At 36.7% G+C, this 19,861-nt stretch overlaps 1 pseudogene; it reads left to right on the top strand.

Moving 5' to 3' along the window:
- The first annotated feature begins 18,609 nt into the window (after nt 1-18,609).
- LOC113253738 (NHP2-like protein 1) lies at nt 18,610-19,121 on the top strand (annotated as a pseudogene).
- The last annotated feature ends 740 nt before the right edge of the window (nt 19,122-19,861 follow it).

Raw genomic sequence — 19,861 nt, 5'->3', positions numbered from 1 at the left:
CCTATACAAGAAACAACGGTTGTTCAAAAGGAGCTTTTAAGAAATAATAAAGGAAATAAATTAGCATTTTATACTGCCGAATTATGAGGAAGTAGCTGAGGGGGTTTTGGCATTAAACATGTATGAAACCCGAAAATAATCACACGTAGCTAGCTATACGTATGTGCAGCTGAAAGAAGAGCTGAAAGTAAAGGCTTTTTCTCCTGAGTTGAATAAGTAATTTAGTAAATGATAATAAATACTAGATACTGGTTTAGCGGAACATGGACCTACCTGCCTACATAAGAGGGACCTAATTTTAAGAGTATTGTGAAGGGACCACACTGTTGGGATCTAACCAGTCTCTGCGAGGACATGAACTCTGGAGGCAGGCAGCCTGGGTTCAAGTCCCAGTCTGACATTTACTAGCTCTGTGACCATGGAAAAGATATTAATGTCTCTGGCCTTTGTCTTCTCGTCTATATGAAGGGAATAACAGTTCCAACCTTATGGAGCTGATAAATAATTTTGAAAGCATGTAGAATAAATAAATGCAGAAACTTACTAACTCTTGAGGCGACTCGACCCTTTTATCTACCTTACATTCAGCGGAAATTTATCTCCTTATAAAAGTCCACAAATTGGCTGAGCTTGGCAAGATAAAATATTCACTTTCCACATGACAATCCTTTAAATATTAAAAGACACATGGAATTTCTTTCTTAAAACACTTCTCCTATGTCAATTATACTTCAATAATATGTACATACATACATACATACATACAAATACTTCACACTGACCTGATGTGTTTCTTCGAATTTATCATATGTGGTAAATTCAATGTGTTCGCTAACTCACAGCAGCCAAATCCAAACTCTTTCATTGTTTCTTCCTTGCTGCCTCCCACTATAGCACTAGAACACCAAATATTTACTTTCCTAGCCCCCCTTGCCTCTGGAAATAGACAAGTGGCAAGGTTCTGGCCAGGGAAACATCAAGAAAATTTACTTTGACACTTTACTCTTTGATAAGAGAGATATACTGATCTATGCTGTTCACTTCTCCCCTTCCTCCTGAATAACTCAGGCCTGATGCCTGAAGCCATGATGATCCTCTTCAACCCCAAAGCTCCAGTCCTGAGGATGCTGAAGATGGAAGAGCAGACATACAAAAGAGCCTTGGCCTTGATGGCAGGGTTATGCTGCTGCATATGTGCTGGTAATTGTCCGTCTCTCAATTTCTTGATATGCGAGAAAAATAATCTTTTTGTTTAAGCCAACATTAGTCCAAAAACATCCTGATTAATACATCTTATAATTTAGTTTGGCAGAGTTCTTATCCACCTACTCCTTTGGATGTAGGTTGCTTTTTTTTTTTTTTTTTTTTTTTTTTATTTTAGAGAGAAGGAGGTGGGGAGGGGCAAAGGGAGGGAGGGAGGGAGGGAGGAGAGAGAGATTGATTGAGAGAATCCCAAGCAGGGCTTGATTTCACAACCTGGAGATCGTGACCTGAGCTGAAATCAAGAGTCAGATGCTTAACAGACTGAGCCACCCAGGTGCCCCAAGGATGTGGGATACTTTGATATCATAATTTTTAAGGGATGGTTCCAATCTTCTATTCATCTGCCATTTTGATAATTTCCTAAAACTCAGAGTTGGGTCTAAGATCCCATATTTAAATTTTGTAAAGTTCTTAGACATAAAAGTTACCCGCAACTGGAAATATAAAAAATATGAGGAAAATAATAAGACCTTAAATCTTACATAAAAACATACTAGTGACGGATTAATGATCTAAATTTTTTTAATTAGGAAAGGACAAGAAAAAAAATATAGAAGGATACTGAGAAGACTTTCATACAAATGAGGAAAATTCCAGAAGCCCAAAGGAAAAATGAACATATTTGACCACATAAAAATTAAGTTTCCCTATGCAAAAAGGTAAAATATAAGCAGCAGAGGAGAAAACAATATATGAAATGCAGATAGCAGACCAAGGATTGCTGTTAACACATTTTAAAATTCCTACAAGTCAATAAGAAAATAATTTACTAAAAATGATCATCCAACTCACACGAAAGAAACATACATGTGCAGTGAAAACATAGGCATAGATTTGAATAGGCACTTAACCTAAGAAGACACACAGATGGCAAATAAGCACGTGAAACGATGCTTGGGATCATTAGTCATCAGGAAAGATTATACAAGAATGAAATAATACTTCATACCTATTAAAATGTCTAGAATTAAAAAAACTGATCATATCAAGTGCTGGCAATGATGTGGAGCTCCTGGAATTCTCATATACTGCTGGTGGAATGTAAAATGATACAACCATTTTGGGGTTTGTGGTTTTTTTAAGATTTTTTGTATTTATTTGAGAGAAAGAGAGAGTGAATGAGAGAGAGAGGGAGAGAGTATCTGAAGCAGGCTCTGCACTGAGCACAGCCCGATGAGGGGCTTGCTCCCACAACTGTGAGATCATGACCTGAGCCAAAACGAAGAACTGGACACAACCAACTGAGCCACCCAGGCACCCAGATATAAACACTTTGGATGAGAGTTTGGCAGTGCCTTAAAAAGTTAAACATGTACTGACTTCATGACCCATCATTTTACCTCTAGGTAATTTACTTAAGAGAAATGAAAACACATGTCCACACAAAGACTTATACGTGAACATTCATTGCAGCTTTACTTGTAATCTCCCCAAACTGGAAAATATCCTTCAAAAGGTGAATGGACAAATGTGGTATATCCATACGATGGAATACTACTCAGCATTAAAAAGGAATTAACTATTAATACATGCAACAACAGGATAATCTCAAAATAGTCTGAAAAAGCCAGACTGCCCCCCACTGCAAAAAAATATATAGGTAGTATATTTTTATACTTATGTAAAATTCTCGAAAATACAAACTAATCTGCAGTCACAGGAGGCAGAGCACTTTTTGCCTGTGGTTGGAGTTGGAGGAAGGGAAGGGAGAAGAGATTACAAAACGGTTCAAAGAAACTTTGGGGAGTGATGAATATGTTCATTATCTTACGTGTGATGATGGTTTCCTAGGTGTATGCACACATGTCAGAACTCATCAAATTGTACACCTTAAGTACGTGCAGTTTACTATGTCAATTATACCTCAATAAAGCTGAAAAAAGTAAAAAGTAAAAAGCAAGATGACACCTAATTGTAATGCATGATCCTAAATTGGATCCCACACCAGAAAACCAAATGGGTATAAAGGACCTTATTAGAACTAGCAAAAACTATAAACTAGATCATGGTAGTAAGATTTAGATAAAAGTATTGTGTCAATGTTAAATTTTCTTAACTTGGCAATCGTACAGCTATCGGAGAGAATATACATGTCCTTAGGAAAGACACACTGGAGAATTTAGGAAGGAAAGGATGTGATGATTGAAACTTATTTTCAAATAGTTCAGAAAAATAATAGCATAATAATAGTATGTGTGCATGATATATATGGAAAGAGAAACTTTGGCAAAGTATTTGGGTTTGATGGACCTGTAGGAGCTGTTTGTACTATCCTTATACTTTTTCTATATGTTTGAAATTATTTCAAAATAAAAAGGTGAAAAATGATATGTTAGCATAAATATTTATGAAAAGGCTATTGTAAAAGCCTTTTTTTATGGGCAAAAGTTGGTATGACCTAAGTGGGCATCTTTAAGGGAATCTTATTTTTTTTTAATATTTTTTATTATATTATGTTAGTCACCATACAGTACATCCCTGGTTTTTGATGTAAAGTTCGATGATTCATTAGTTGCGTATAACACCCAGTGCACCATGCAATATGTGCTAAGGGAAGTCTTAAATAAATTATGTACATCCATATTAAGAAATGCCTTGCAGCCTTTGAAAAGCATACAGTGTATCTCATTCTTTCCTGACATGAAAAGCTCTTCAAGACAGTTCAGTGAAAAAGGCAAGCTATGTAATAACATGGTAAGTATGATCCATATATGTGAAAAAGCAAAGAAAAAAGTATTCTAAATGACTGTGTATAATAAATTTCTAGAAAATTATTTGAAAGGATATAAATGGAAATCTTAATGGTGGTTTTTTCTAAGAAAAGGATGTTATATTGAAGGTGGAGCTAAGGGATTTGGCAAAGCATAACTTTTATATATTATTGTAGTTTGAATTATTTTTCAATTAGCGTGTGTATGTGTATACGTATACACACACTTAGAAAAATGGGTTTTTCCTTCTCTTTGTCATATGTGGACACTGCACTAGCAACCCTAAGTGATGCAGGTTGCTCAAAATTTGTTAGGGACTAAAGAGTAAGGTCCATTTTGAGCTTCATTCTCTGATGCTTTTTGATAGGATTCTGCTCCTATTTCTAATTCATCCTTATATTGGATCCTCTTACTATTGTTGTATGTGTCTCCCAGGATATAAGTCCATCAAAGATTCTAGGAGAAGCCTCATGAACACTTTTTGCTACTTGTTCCAATTTTCCTTATTGCATCTGTGAAGAATGTTTGGGAGCATCTCAGTGTAGACCCTGTAGGTTCTATCTCAGTCTAGAAGACTATGCTCCTGAGAGAAAGAAATGTCACGGTCAAATTCAAATGAAAATGTATCATCTTTCAGGAAATATGTGGAAGCAACTACACGCATTTTATAGTCAAAGACTGCCTTTTTTATGTTAGATTTTTAAACTCTAACCTCATAAGTGTGCACAGAAATGTGTCTCTTTTATTCATCATCTCTTCATGTTTCCTAAGATGAATTCACATCATAACAATGTTGATTTAGTTACAGATAAGAAGCATTCAAATGTGTCTCCATTATTCTTCTAGGAACCGTTGGAATGAGACACAGGCATTCAAGACAGTGGAGGGTACTGGAAACTGTAGGAATGTCTTTTCTTGTAGGCAGACAGCAGAGCTGGCTACTAATTCTACTTCAAAAACTGCTGGTTTCCAAATTTCCCAATTGCCCGATGCAAATGGATATATTTCCCTCCCCATTGCCTATTTCACTCTCTATATTTTGGAGAACACATAATAATATCAGTCTTCACCTTACATAAGTGTGTGGCAGTCAAATTATAGTAAATCTGATAAATAACTCAAGAATATTTGGAGTATCTACAACATTCAGTTACCACCAGTAAGAGAAGCAGGAGGAAGAAAGTAGACAAAGGGAATTAAAATGACTTTCTCTTTTTGACTTTACGAAGTTAGTAAGACCGATTGCAAGAACTAGAGAAATCATATAATCAAGTGCTCTAAGGGATACACAGTTCTACCTCTTTCTCCTTCCTCCCCCCTCTCTCCCTCTCCCTTTTCCTCTCCCTCCCTCCTTCCTCTCTGCCTTCCCCTACCTCAGAAAGTAATCTCATCCTTTCGTCACATATTATTGAAATCCCAGTTCTTTAAAAAACTCTCATTTTTGCCCAGACTGAGAGCATGTCATTTGGAAGTGATGTGCAAGGCAAGAGATAACCAGGTAGAACTCAGCGATTCGCCACAGAAAATGGTTCCATGTTTGGCCGTAATGCTATCAGAGTCTGTCCCTCAATAGCTCTTTACTGCTCCGAGCTCAGAATCTGCTGATTCAAGACTTTGCTGGCATGGGGAGGTGTGAGGGTGGGAGAGAAAGGGAAGCCTAGCAGTGCAGGAGGAGTTAGGAAGAAATATTAATAGTCCTTCCAGAACACATAAGAAGTCAGAGGATTTTTTTAAATAGAAATAGTGCCCCCTCCCCTTCTCTTCCTCCCTCCTTCTACCTCATTTCGTGTCTTCATTTCATGCTATGGTTGTGTTGATTGGGAGGGAAGAATCTTCTCAGCTAGCTGCTTAGTACCAAGCAGATGCACTTCAGTTGAAAATGGTTAGCGGTTAGGGGTTAGCCAAATACAGGCAGCAGACATGAAAAAGGTAAGTACGGATGTTTGGGTGGTGCGGTAATGGGAATTCAAAAAATGAAAGACTTCAAATCACCCAAAAGCACATTGGTACATACATATATTTCCATTTGTGTAGGTTCCAGAGAGAATCAGCACACACCCCAAATGGGCTGACAGAATAGAAACATCAGGGAATAAGTTATGTTGCCATTTCTTTAATAAGTTTTCCTTCAGTTTTAGTACTTCTGTGCACATTTGGAGGGAGATAACAAACTTTCATTGCGTTTAAATCAAAAAGATTTTTAAATGATTGTATTTCCATATATCTAGGATTCTCTTGTTTTAATGGTACCTCCTAAACTTTCCTTTTATTTGAATCTAAAAGTATTTTAAATTTATAGAATAAATAAGTTGTCGTTTTTTCAAATATGCTTTGTTCTAGTAACTTTCCTTTGTGTTTGAATCATGGACTTTTAGAGTCCTGGACACATGTAAGTCCTCATTTGTCAATAATGCTCTTGAAAGTATAGAGCCAGGTACTAAATTCACAAATTTATTTATGTTTTATATGTTTTAAACTATCCCATCTCACACTGGGAAGCAAGATTCCTCAGATGCTTTTCTGTGATGATGTCTCCAATCAAAAGAAGACATTAATTGAGGAAACTGATAAGGAGCTCTGTGGATCAGAGTGAACGTAAAGGCATACACCATTGATGTTTACATTTTTATCCAGTACTGCGGAAATCAGTGGATCTTAGCTATTTAGTTATACAAATAATTTATCTAATATGTTGGGGGAGTGAGAAAGAAAAGGGGAGAGAGTCCGGTCTGTTGTTTCCCCGCATCTAACAGATCAGGCTGATCTGAATGCTAACTGGCTTTTCCATCTTATCTGTAACCCTATCCAACCTTGCCAACACTTAGATGATTCGAGTACTTTCTTTTTTCTTATAGCCTCACACCTAATGCCAAACTTCATCTACGATGAAGCTCCCTCACCACATGTATATGTATTCAATGTCTAATGATAAATTATATGGATATAGGTACCAGAATCATGTCTGTGAGTGAGAAAAACTTAGAGCAATTTTATTTATCATCTTTACACTTAACTCCTGAAAATACTCATGTTTTTTTGAGGTGTGATCTTCATTATCTATTACTGCCAGGAAGAAACGATCATTGAAAATGAGGTGCTTAAATATATATTTACACATGAATGGCATAGAATTTGTATTTCTTACTTGGGTTACTGCTCCAGGTAATTTTCACAAAATATGGATGATCTTATGGAAACTACCAAATTTAAAAAGAACACCAGAAATAAGAGCCTAGTATATGAGTGTGACTTTTCTCTCTACAATTAAGAAATTTTCAAAATTATTGAATCCTAATAATTTTGGTACCATATCATTTATTCAACAATTTTAATGATATAAAAAGGCCTATAGTATCTTATATACCTCCTTGCTTTTCTAAAGTAAAGAGTAGTGTGAATATAACAACTTCTAGAACACTCAGGATCACTATTAGTATCATTAATTATTGCCGTATTTATTTCCTAAAAAACTAAAAAGTAAAGAAAAGATGGGTACGTTCAAAATTTCTCATGTATTCAGGCCAGAACAAAGATAATAGTTTGAAGATAAACTCATAGAGCAAGTCACACAAGCCACATTTTGAAGACATAATGGGGGCAGGAACTAGAAATCTTTAGCCAGGTTAAGTCTAGTTGTGTTCAAGCCACGATTATCTCAGAGCAGTGGACAACTCTTTCCCTACCTCATTTATAACAATAACCACCTATACCTGTGCTAAGGCCACATTTTTCATAAATGGCTGAGAAATCAGATAATCAGCCGCATATGCTAAGAAGTCCTAAATGACTTGAACCCTCTACCAAGAGTCTTCAATGGTGTCAAAATCTTGAACTCATCAAAAGACTTTCATCACCACTGTCAGCATCACCATCATAATGGGTGACATTTCTTCCAGATACTTATATTATTTCATTCAATCCTTACAACATTAGCAGGAGATCAGTAGTGGTGTTTTGCAGATGAAGGAACTGGCTTTTAGAAGGGTATTGTAACATTTACCAGGTCATATGACTGGGAAATTATGGAGGTGGGAAAGCCCTTGTTCATTATCATTCAGTTACACTACTCCCAGTCCTGTGGACCTCTAGACAGAGGGTTTTGCCCTCATGAGGGCTAATATTCTCTGAGGCAGACCCCTGACACCAGCACTCATGTACATTTCCACATTCAACTCCAAGACCCTTCAAATCCCTAACATTCCACTTTCATATCCACCTTCTGTTCAAATCAGCTCTTCTGCATCTCTTTGCACCTGTGCACCCACCAACATGGGCACATTTCTTTCCACTGCTCCATCCCTCAGTTACTAAATTGTGCCATCTTTGACAACAGCCTTGTCACCTTTCCTATTTCCCCATTCCACCAAACCTCTCTCTATCTCCTCCCTTCTATGGCCTTCTCAGACCTCAACTCACTTGACTCAAAATCAACTCATCTGACTTCACCAACTTTATGAGCCAATTTCTAGCAACACTCAGCCCTCACTCTTGGGTCAGTTATTTTAACATGGCCACCAGCCACCTCAGATTCACAGATTCCCTTCCCATGTGAAACCGTGGTTCTCTCCTCCTGCTCTTCATGATGCTGCTAGATACAAACAGAATCCACTTGGATCTGCATAAGAGAAAATGGACTCAAATAACACTAGCCATTTTCTCCTAATGTGTGATGCTTGGTAAACAAATTATTAATCTGTCTTCCCCTACTTTGTAAAATTAACATTCTAAGCCCCTTTTGCTTTCCTGAGCCCACATTTCAGGACTCTACCACAGGAGTATAAAGGACCCCAAATCCAACTTTGAGGATATCCAAGTTGCACCAATTCACCCATTGCTTTCATCCCTCAACATCTGTAGTTGTCTACAGTCATTCTCTTATCTCTCCTTGATCTCTCAGAGAAAGAGAAGTTCTTTTTACTATCATTTGAACTGTGAAATCTGTGCTCCACAGCCCAAATATTCCCTCCCTCTCAGGAAACTTCTTCCCAATTATCTTCACTTATTATTTCCAGTCCGTCTTTGCAGACTCCTTTCCTTTAAAGACATTCATGTCTCCTCCATGTTGGAGAACTCCACTTTATCTGGCTCTATTCACTTCTAAAGACCTCCCTCCTTCTCTCTGTTCTTTCACTGGCACAGTTTTGGGAATGAATGATTCTCTACGATTTGATTCCTATTCCCACTAATCTCCAGAAATGGAATATTTCTCTTCTAATGACTCCAATAAGAGCCCTTTCTAAAATTCAGTGGCCTTTCCTCTGTCATCATTTTCCTTGATCTTTCTGAAATAGCATATTGTTTTCCACCTCATTTTTCTTACGCTCCCCTCCTCTAGCTTTCCATTATTTGCATTTTTAGTTTGTTCTCCATTTCTTTAGATGGTCCTTTATTTCCTTCACTGTCCTTCTTCTTCTTCATACTTATACTCACTAATCTCTCTGTATACCTATCTTTAGTGACTACAGACAGTCTTTTTTTTTGGTAATTAACCATTACTGTTTCAGGTCTTCTGATAAAATAAATCTTCCTGCTTTGGCAGTGCACCTGACACTACTCTCATTTCTTCCACCGTCTGTGGGACATCTCCTTAGATGTTCTCTACCAACTTAAATCTATACACCAAAGTACTGTTTCTCACAATAGTACAAGCATATATACACCCATATCATATAGTCACCATTACTCATTGCCACTTCCTGTTGCCATCAAGTATCATTGACTCTACCTTTAAAAACTGTCTCTCACATCAGTCCCTCCTTCCTACTCCCAACATGTTACAAGATTTTGTAACATTGTCTTAATGGTATTCCCTTGTCTCTGTCCTCTCTGATTTATGCTCTATTCCTGCCCAGCTCAATCAAATAAAGCAGTTTATGTTTATTGCTGAATTAATTCATTTTATTTTAGAAATTTAAAAAATAAAGATACAAAACCCAGTAAATACCTTTTATAAGCTTGTCATCAGATATAACCTCTATTAATATTTTGATTAATATTCTTTCAATGTTTTTAATACATACCTTTTTAATTTTTTGCAAAATGGTATTATATGCTGTGTTTAAAACTTAAACATGTATTATGAATATTTTCAATGCCAACAAGAACCTTTCTTCATTATCACATAATTTTAATGGCAAAAACCATTTCCTCGTGTGAATGGGATATATTTATCTAATTATTCCTCTTCTGCTGAACATTCAATTTGTTTTCAAGAGCTTAAATTTTATAAACAATACTGTGATAATCATCCTTAAAGTTAAGTCTTTATATGCACCTTTACACTTTTACTTAAGTACAATTGCTAAATCAAAGGTTATCAATATTTTTAAGGCTTTTGACATAAACAGCAAAATTACCTTTCAGAAAGGTCATAACAATTTAGAATTCCACTAGCACTTTATGAAAAATGCCTACTTTCTTGTATCTTATGCGCATTGGGAACCACTTTTAAAAATCTGTGCCAACCTGGTTAGTGAAATGGTAAATCGAAGTTGAATCTCTTTTCATGTTTGTTAGCCATTTACAGTCAAACCTACTGGAAAAAAAAGAGAGAGAGAAAGAGAGAGGGTCTCTGTGTACTTATTGCATTTCCCATGCAAAGAGAAAAGGAGAATAGAAAGCTTGGAAGCTAAGTTAGAGCTACAGTCTTTGTGGCAGAGAGTATCAGGACCCTCTAATCCCCCCTCATCTCTTAACTCAGAGAATATTTAAATCCCTTCCATTAGATTTCTGTCCCTCTCCCTCTCTATCCCTGTCTCTCTCCCCTTCTAACTCAACAAAATAACAATATCTAATGTTTTGAGGTGAAATTGGAGAGACAGCACGTGTGTACTATTTCTTCATTCCTTCTATTAGCTTCAAAGCACCCTTTAAAACGTGCCATTTCAATAAGAGTTATACAGCTGTCAGCTCACCGTCTCCTTGAGCTTTTGCAGAAGAGTGAGCTCTCCAGCAGTATGCTCATTATAGAACTCCACTCCAACTAAACAACTTGGATACACTATGAAGTTCACTGAGTGGGGGTTGGTTAGTATGGAAATGTCTTTGCCTTTGATCCTGACAAAACATGTTTGTTGGAAATTTGGGATCTGTCAGAAAGGGAGGTAGATTTAAATGAAGGTGAGGTGAGGTATAAAGATACGTCTTAGAGAAGACAGGGAAGAATGAGCAGTGTGGAGACATGAGGGAGGCCTGAAAACACTGGAAAGAAAGAATCATCAACATTATCACCCAAACCATCACCTCACCCTTAACATAGTATACCACACTATATTTAACCAACTTTGGCTGGGGTTTCTTATAAAGTTGAAGGCTTAATTCTACCTTCTCCCTCCGTGTTAGATTAGGGGAAGGTTTTTAATCCTCTCTTCCAGGGGTTGCCAAAAATGATCTGGAATTTGAAATCCGACAGCATATTGCCAGAGCTGTGGAAGGAGAACTGAAATACTTTTTGTTTCTCTGAAGTCTGGGATACTGACTGACTCCTTTCATTTGCAATTCTACTTAAACTAAAAGGGAAAATTAGATATCTAAATTCTCTAAAATGTCTAGGTATGCTTCCGTTTGGTAATCCTGGGCTATTCAATTCTAGAACCTCGAGCCCAGAAGAAAAGTCACAGGACCCTGTCTTCTCATTCTACACATAAGGTAATGTAAGTCCCAAGACATAAGGATGCCTTCAAGCTCCCCTGCAAACCATGTGAAAGAGTAAGGACTAGAATCCCAATTCCTAAATCTGTGTCCAGTGTTCTTCAGAACACAATCAGTTTCCTGGTATAACATTCCAGGGAAGCTTCTTTCCTTTATGGGTGTTAGGCTGGAAAGAGAGGCAGAAATAAACTCCAATGAGTCAGGGGAAGAATCCCTTGTAAGAGGCTTTGGCTTTCTGCATTCTCCCCTCCCCAGATTGTCCCCAAGCTCATTCCTTTCATCGTTCCCTTCAGAGGACTTGACCTGAATCTGTTCGGTTTGTAAATTCAAAATCTGGAGTTGGAGTGACTTTTTCCATTAAAGAATATTATTTGATTATCTTCATAACTTTACTTGTAATGCCTAAATTTTCTCTAGCAATTTTTAGCTCATGTGATTAATCTTCAATGATAATTTGACAGTTTAACTGACATAGTTCTAAAGAAGCTGTAATTAATATTAATGCACAGCGCATTTTTTTCCTAATTTCACACTTACATTTATCTCATTATATATGTTGGATTAAAGACATTAATGTTTCATTTGAGCAAAACATATTTTAAGTCTCACATGGCTAGAACAAAGTAGGGAATTTTTACAACATAAAATTGCATTATTTTCAAAATTTCTGAACATAGAATTTATGTAGACCCTCATCTTCTGAGAACATTAATTACATTCAATGCCAAAAAAAAAAAAAAAAAAAATCAGAAACTCGAAACCTAAAAAAAATTCAATTCAGTCCTGAGACTAAGAACCATGTCTATGGTTTCAGTTCCATTCTCTCTCCTCCCTGTCACACACTTTTGATTCTTTACTCTGATTATACAGCAGCTGCCCTAAAAATTATCGTATATTGAAATGCATGTCACTGAGGGTGTGAGCTGAGGGGTATGGGGTCAGCAACAAGAGCAAGAGTGAAATAAGTCAAGCAGAGAAAGACAATTATCATATGGTTTCACTCATTTATGGAACATAAGAAATAGCAGGAAGATCGGTAGGAGAAGGAAAGGAAGAATGAAGGGGGGATAAACAGAAGGGGGAATGAACCATGAGAGACTATGGACTCTGGGAAACAAACTGAGGGCTTCAGAGGGGAGGGGGGTGGGGGACTGGGATAGGCCGGTGATGGGTATTAAGGAGGGCACGTATTGCATGATGCCCTGGATGTTATACGCAAGTAATGAATCATGGAACATTACATCAAAAACTAAGGATATACTGTATGGTGACTAATATAACATAATAAAAATTATTATTAAAATTTTAAAAAAAGAAGAGCAAGAGAGTTGTGAAACAAACTCTGAAGAGAAGAACCAATAAATGTTATCAATAACTAAGGTCCAAGGGCAAGTTATCACAGAGGGCTGATGTCACCATTAAAATGTCATCCTAAGATTCCAGGAAGCATGAGAACCCCTAGGGCGAATGTCACCTTCCTATTTTTTCCTCCAATCCCTCTTGCTCCCACTGCAGGAGGAGCCCTCCTACTCCCTGCCACTCCCGCCTTTGCAACTATATTCTTCTGTACATATTTTGGGAATTGTGGCTTTATTTTCAAAATAATCTTGTGGGCCCTGCATCTTTCAGGAAATCGCTCACAGTTTCTAATGTGATCTTACTTTTTCCAGCATGGTTATTAGAAGATACTTTACTAATACATTATTTCAATACAAAAATGTGCTCTCAAACAAGAATTACCAAACATCTGGTGAAACCCAAGACCATGAGAGGAAGTAACCTCAACAAACAGAAGAAATGTTACCTAAGAAAGCATAATTAATAGAATTTAGTGGAGCAAGATAGATTAACTTCAATTAATTTCCTCAAAAATATGTGAAAAAACATAGTGCTTGTATATGTCTATATGTATACAAACATTTGTGTACGCTTGTGAAATAATCAATTAAAGGTCATAGACATTAAAAATGAGATTGTGGAAGAAATTCAAAAGAAGAGAAAATGTACTTGGCAGAAAATGATTAATGAGCTGGAAGCTTAAGTGGAGGGATCCTACCAGATGCAACAGAAATGAATAAAGATGTAAGAGTATGAAAATAAAAAGAAGACACAAGGCCAAAAGATCCAAAAGTTTCATCATCTGACTAAAAAGGAATTCAGGAAAAGAAAATAAAGAGAATGTAGGGGAGTAAATATATGAATGTATAGATAAAATTTCCAAAAATTGAAAAAAATAACGTAAGCCCACCTGATTGAAAGGGCTTAGTAAATGTAAAGTAGGATGAAGATTACACACACACACACACACACATACACACACGCCTATTCATATCATGGAAAAATTTCAGAATGCCACAGTGAAGGGGAGATCCTAAAAGCTTTCATAGAAAAATAAAATACATTATATACAAAGCAACAAGAATAAAAGAGCCAGCAGAGCACACTAGTTGAGAGCTGGAGTGCAGAGATTTGAATCTTGCTTCTACCATTTGCAAACTGGGTGACTCCAGATAAGCTATTTAACCTCTTGGTTCTTTATTTTCCTTACTTGTAAAATTGGATAATAATAATACCTCCCTCACAAGGTGGTTAAAGGAATAAATGAGTTAATATTTGGAAAGCACATAGAACAACATCTGACACATAGTATATTTTATATAATTGTTTGTTAAATAAAATTGAAATCAGACTTCTTATCAGTAATACTGCATGGAGGAAAACAATAAATCAGTATCTTCAAAGTTCCGAAGAAAAATATTTTTGAATATGGATACTATACCCATCCAAACTATCATTCAACTGTGAGGGCAAAATAAATACATCTTCAGAAAGTTAAATTTACCATCCGCAGACTCTTTCTGATGGAAAGTTCTCCAGCAGGAATGATGTCCTCTAATAGTTTAGGAGTTGGAACACAGCTCATATTTCAATGTCTCCATCATACAGATAAGAAAGCCAAGACTCAAGGAGGTCAAATAATTTTATAATCATCATGTAGTTATCCAAGATAAGAGTCAGGGTTAAATCCAAACATCCTGACTACAGCCCAGTAAGTTTTTCTTACCTTTCTGCAATAGGAATTCATAGGTAAGTAGGTCTGGTCAGGTTTTACATTTGTTCCATGACAACAAGACCCTAATGCTATAAGACTGTAAACATATAAAAAGAACTCCACATGGGTTTGAATTTTTCTTAAAAGTTGTGATTTAGTGGACATTTAGTCAAGAAAATATTCATTGTCGGCCTCAATGACATCAACATCTCCATTTTCCTATATACGTGGGAGTGTATAAATACAGGACTTGCACTAAGCAGTTAAAGTAGTCATTGAGTGATATGGCTTAAATTACCCACGTTGCTCCCCCAAACTTTGATAATTAGTCTTAGAGAAACTTGACTAGTTTTATAGCAACTAGTTGTTGCTATTATTGCTTGTTTGTTTTTACTATTTACACAAAGGCTTATTTACTACTTGAATAACTATAGGCAGTTTACTTAAAATAGCTAGCCTCAGTTTTCTCATCTGCAATTTGGGGATGTCAATACCAACTTTGCAGGACTCCTGTGTGGATTTAATGATTGAATGTAATTCAATAAAGTGAAGAAAGGAGTGCTTGCACCAGGACGTGAATCAGCCAAACATCCACTCCTTCTTCATTCTCCGCCCCCGTGCACAGAACAACTCCTTCCCCAAGAAAGGGATTTCTTACTTCTCCTTCCCTATTTTTTTCTGCCTCCTTCCTCTTTACTTTTTTGCTGCTGAAGCGTGGAATTTTATTTATAGACATTGATGAAAATATTTTATTTAGAGATATTTAAGATCCCTAACCCTTTCTCTTAACTCAGAGTTTTCAAAATACCTAGATAGCCTTTCAAGATAGAAAGAAGCAAATATGAGATATGAGCTAAGAATCACATATACAGACATAAGAAGTAAATTAAGACAGTAGGTCTGTTTTGAGTTTCAGATAAATTAATAACTGTATTAGTAACTGTATATTTTGAGTTCCAGATAAATGTGAAAGTTCTTAGTAACTGTAATATGTTCTGATGCTTTCATATTATAAATTGTTTCAAGACTATTCAGAATAAAGAATCTCTACCCCCAACACAGATATGAGACTGCTATTCAATATTCAAATGAGAAATTCATGTGGGACACCCTGGATTGCAGCACTCACACAGGGCAGTCACTGGGAAGTACCTGCCTAAGGGAGTGCTTCTCTCGGGTGGCACAAATGCACATTCTATTAATGAACACTTTTTGCTTTAGAGCCAACAAGAAATCCTAGCTTGGAATTTTGTTATAGAAGAGAATGTCTACTGGGTGTTTCTTCTGTGCCTGCATGAATATTTTAAGGAAAACCTTTCTAAAAATTCTACCTACACATTGTATAAGGATTTACTACTCTTAAAGCAAGCTCCCTTGGGCATCTAGAAACGTAGTTCATGTACAAAAATCACTTAGCTTGTCCTACTGTCTTTATTTACAAGAATCATCTGAAACAGAATCAGTTACATCTTGCAGAGCGCATGTAAACCTGGGATACAAGTTCCTCCAAATTTGAGGATTTAGAAAATGAGAGGGGGAAAGACGGGTTTTGTCCAATGCGGGATACGTATTGTCACTATGTTTAGGAGCACAGAGCTTGCCTCTGTTCTTTCCTTTCTGCCCTGAACTAGCTGGTCCTTTACTGTCCCCATTAAAATTCAGGAGACATGAGAAAAAGAGGCTAACAGTGGCTGCCTAAGACACCATAATGTCCGTCTTGACACCATTTCCTTACTTTTGAAAGTGACATCAAGGCGCTTTCCCCTCTCCCTGCTTGAAAATCATTTCCAAATACCAAGGAGAAAAAACAAATAAGCAAACAAAGTTCATGTTCATTGACTGAGGTACAATATATAGAGAGTGGGAAAGCAGATGGGTAAGTAAAATAAATTACTGAGAGGAGCAGAAAGGTAAATGTAATTATTTGCAGAGAGTAACTAGTGAGAAGGAATTCAATTCAACCACACAACCCCAGAAAGACTCAGTTAAGCAACATGTACTTCAGAAGACAGGGTGGAAGGGAACTGAAAACAGAGGAATTGTTTAGTCCATATAAGAAGCAATTTGACTCTCCAAGTTCCTATCACTTCACGGCAGAGTCAAGTGATCAATCCACTACCCCCAGGGTACTGGAAGTATATTCTCTGGAAAAATTAAACAAGAGAACTCTACATTTGAATCAGAACAGAGGAAGTAGAAAGTGAGATGCCAAACTGAAAATGGGAAAGGAAGATTACTTGAAAACCACTGAAGAGAGAAACCCTCCCTGACATTTTTCCCACCGAAATTCCAGAATGCTATCAGTCAGGCTCATACATGGAGGCGAAAAACTGAAAGATTCTTCTCTGTAGAAAGTAAACTGCCCCAAAGGCAAGGCCTCACCCACATACACAGAATTTCCAATAAACTTTTTAGAAACTCACTCTTAAATATAAATGGATAACAGCATTTTACCATGAAAACATGGACCAAAAACAAAGAAACAAAGGGGAATTTGAAGGAAATAGAGACAATGCTAGGAACAGAAGACATGTCATTAATGAAGGGCCATAATTACTGTCCTTCAAAAAAAAATATTATATCCATGAGATAAAAGTAGCATATTTTAGAAAATTGTCAGAAAAGAATTCTTAGAAATTACATATATGATTAGCCAAAATCTAAAAGTTAATAAAATGGTCAAAAGTAGAACAAAAAAGAAGAGGGGAAAATGGATGTGAAAAGAAAATTAGAAAATCAGTCCTGGAGGTCCAACATACAACTAGGAAGAATTTCAGGAGGAGAGAACAGATAAGATTTTGAAGAGGAAATTATTTTTTTTAAATACCAGAAAGTATCTAAGAAGTAAAGGACATGAGATTTTAGATTGAATGAACCTGCCCAGTATTTATCCAGTGAATAAAATAAGACCCTGCCAAGGTACATTATCATAAAATTTAAGAGTATAGAGAAGACCCAAAGAATTTTCAAAAAAGCAGTTTACCTACAAAGAATCAAGCAAAAGAAGCCATGAACCTTTTCAACAACAACTGAATGAATATGGTTTTCAACATAGAATTCTCGGTATCAAACAAAAGTGAAGATAGAATAAGTCAATTTACACACATGCAAGGTATCAAATTTTTATCTTTCACGAACCTTTTCTCTGGTAGATGTATTCTAACAAAATGAAGAAAAGATACGGAAAGGTATGGAATCCTAGAAACATGGTATCTACTCTAGGATCATGAATCTCCATGATAATAGCATAGAAATTGCCAGGCTATATGACAGCACTAGAGACTCCAGAACTCAATCCAGGGTAAGCTGGAAAACAGAGGGTTTCGGGTGGGGTGTCTCAGAGCAGAGAGATGAACTGAGAATTTTTACCATGTGACACGTTGTATTGAGAGGAGGTTTACTGAGAGTTGGAGGATGTTGGAAAATATAGCCATGAGTTAAAGAAAATTAAGTGAATGCAAAAAGAAGACAATAGTTAATTCCAAGAAAAGTCGGAAGTCATACAAGAAAGGAAACATTCACTACATACTATAATACACTGTAACACTACAATAGATGATCCATTATAGGACTCTGCCTTGCAAAGCAAGGAAGAGTATTTTCACAACTACAGCAACACTGCATAGGTATTTAACTGAAAATTGTGATACATATAGAGAAGAAAAGGAGAGGGTAATGGGATAGATGAGAATGCTAAAAATCTTCGTCTACTGTAATATAAACTCAATGTGTAAATGTGATGAAAAAGGAACACGGTAGATATATGGACTAAATACCATAAAAGAAACCTAGGCATTTTTAAATGGTTGCTTTATTTCAGGATGGAGAAGGAAGCATGAAGAGAAGGGTAGGACTGCTATTTTTGGTTAAATGACTTTAGCACTAGCCACTTCCCGCTTCCCTGTGGGTGGGTCATTTCTGTGTCCCTGCAGTATGGGGCAGGAGACCACCAAGGCAGACGCAGTGACTGAGGCTGATGTAAATCCAAAGGCCTACCTCCTCGCAGATGCCCACCTCACCAAGAAACTACTGGACCTGTTCAGCAGTCATGGAACTACAAGCAGCTTCGGAAAGGAGCCAATGAAACCACTGAAACTCTCCACAGAGACATCTCTGAGTTCATCACGATGGCTGCAGACGCTGAGCGCCTGGAGATCATCCTGCACCTTCCACCGCTGTGCAAGGATAAGAATGTGTCCTACGTGTTTGTGCACCCCTGCTCCAAGCAGGCCCTAGGGTGGGCCTGTGGGGTTTCCAGGCCTGTCATTGCCTGTTCTGTCACCATGAAAGAAGGCTCGCAGCTGAAGCGGCAGATCCTGTCCATTCAGCAGTCACTTGGTACCAGCCCTAAGAGGCCTGACTCCTGTTTCCTGCCACAATGTGGGTCGGATGTACATATTCTTTATCATATCAGAAGGACAGTGCTAGTGCGTCAATTCTTGTGAGCATCCTAATAAATATATTCATATTCTAAAACAAGACTTAGCAATATTTGACTATTTAATTTAAAATACTGATAAACATAAAAGTTGAGTGGTAAGTCACTCTCTTTTATATTGGCTTTTTCATATTATAAAATAAATGTGGGCTTATTGAAGAAGACTTGGAAGATACGTAATAATTTGAAGAAGAAAATTGAAAACTATCCATTCTTTATCCACAGAGAATCTTGAATCTACATTGCTAACCATTCTTTATTCCTCTGTGGATTATTTTACACAACAGAAACTATTATCTGAATACAATGTATATCTTTTTTAGCCTGCTATTTTATAATCAGAAGTTTCCATACATTTACATATCTTTCAGAAACATTTTTATTTGCTGTATAATAGTCCATCTGTTGATATAACATAACTATTGCCATATTTTCAGACATTTTTTTAGATTTCCCTGTTATAAACAAAGCTATTTTAAATATATTTGTTTATTGATCTTTCCCAGTTCTTTATTATCTTTCCCTAGGAAGAATTCCTGGAAATAAACTGGTAAGCTAAATGGTAAAAACATTCTTGAGGCTTTTGGCACATGTTATTAAATTGCTCTCCAAAAAGATTCTTCCAATTCATATTTCTACCAGTGAGACTATCTCACTTCAATGCCACTGTGCTGACATTGGGTTTTTCTCATTATAAAAAATAATTTAAAACTAAACCTAAAGTAAAATGGAGCAGTTTTCCCCAAG

Source organism: Ursus arctos, unplaced genomic scaffold (assembly GCF_023065955.2).
Source record: "Ursus arctos isolate Adak ecotype North America unplaced genomic scaffold, UrsArc2.0 scaffold_20, whole genome shotgun sequence".
Taxonomy (NCBI): Eukaryota; Metazoa; Chordata; class Mammalia; order Carnivora; family Ursidae; genus Ursus; species Ursus arctos.
Note: the sequence above shows the minus strand (reverse complement) of the source record. Positions and strands in the feature narration are given on the sequence as shown.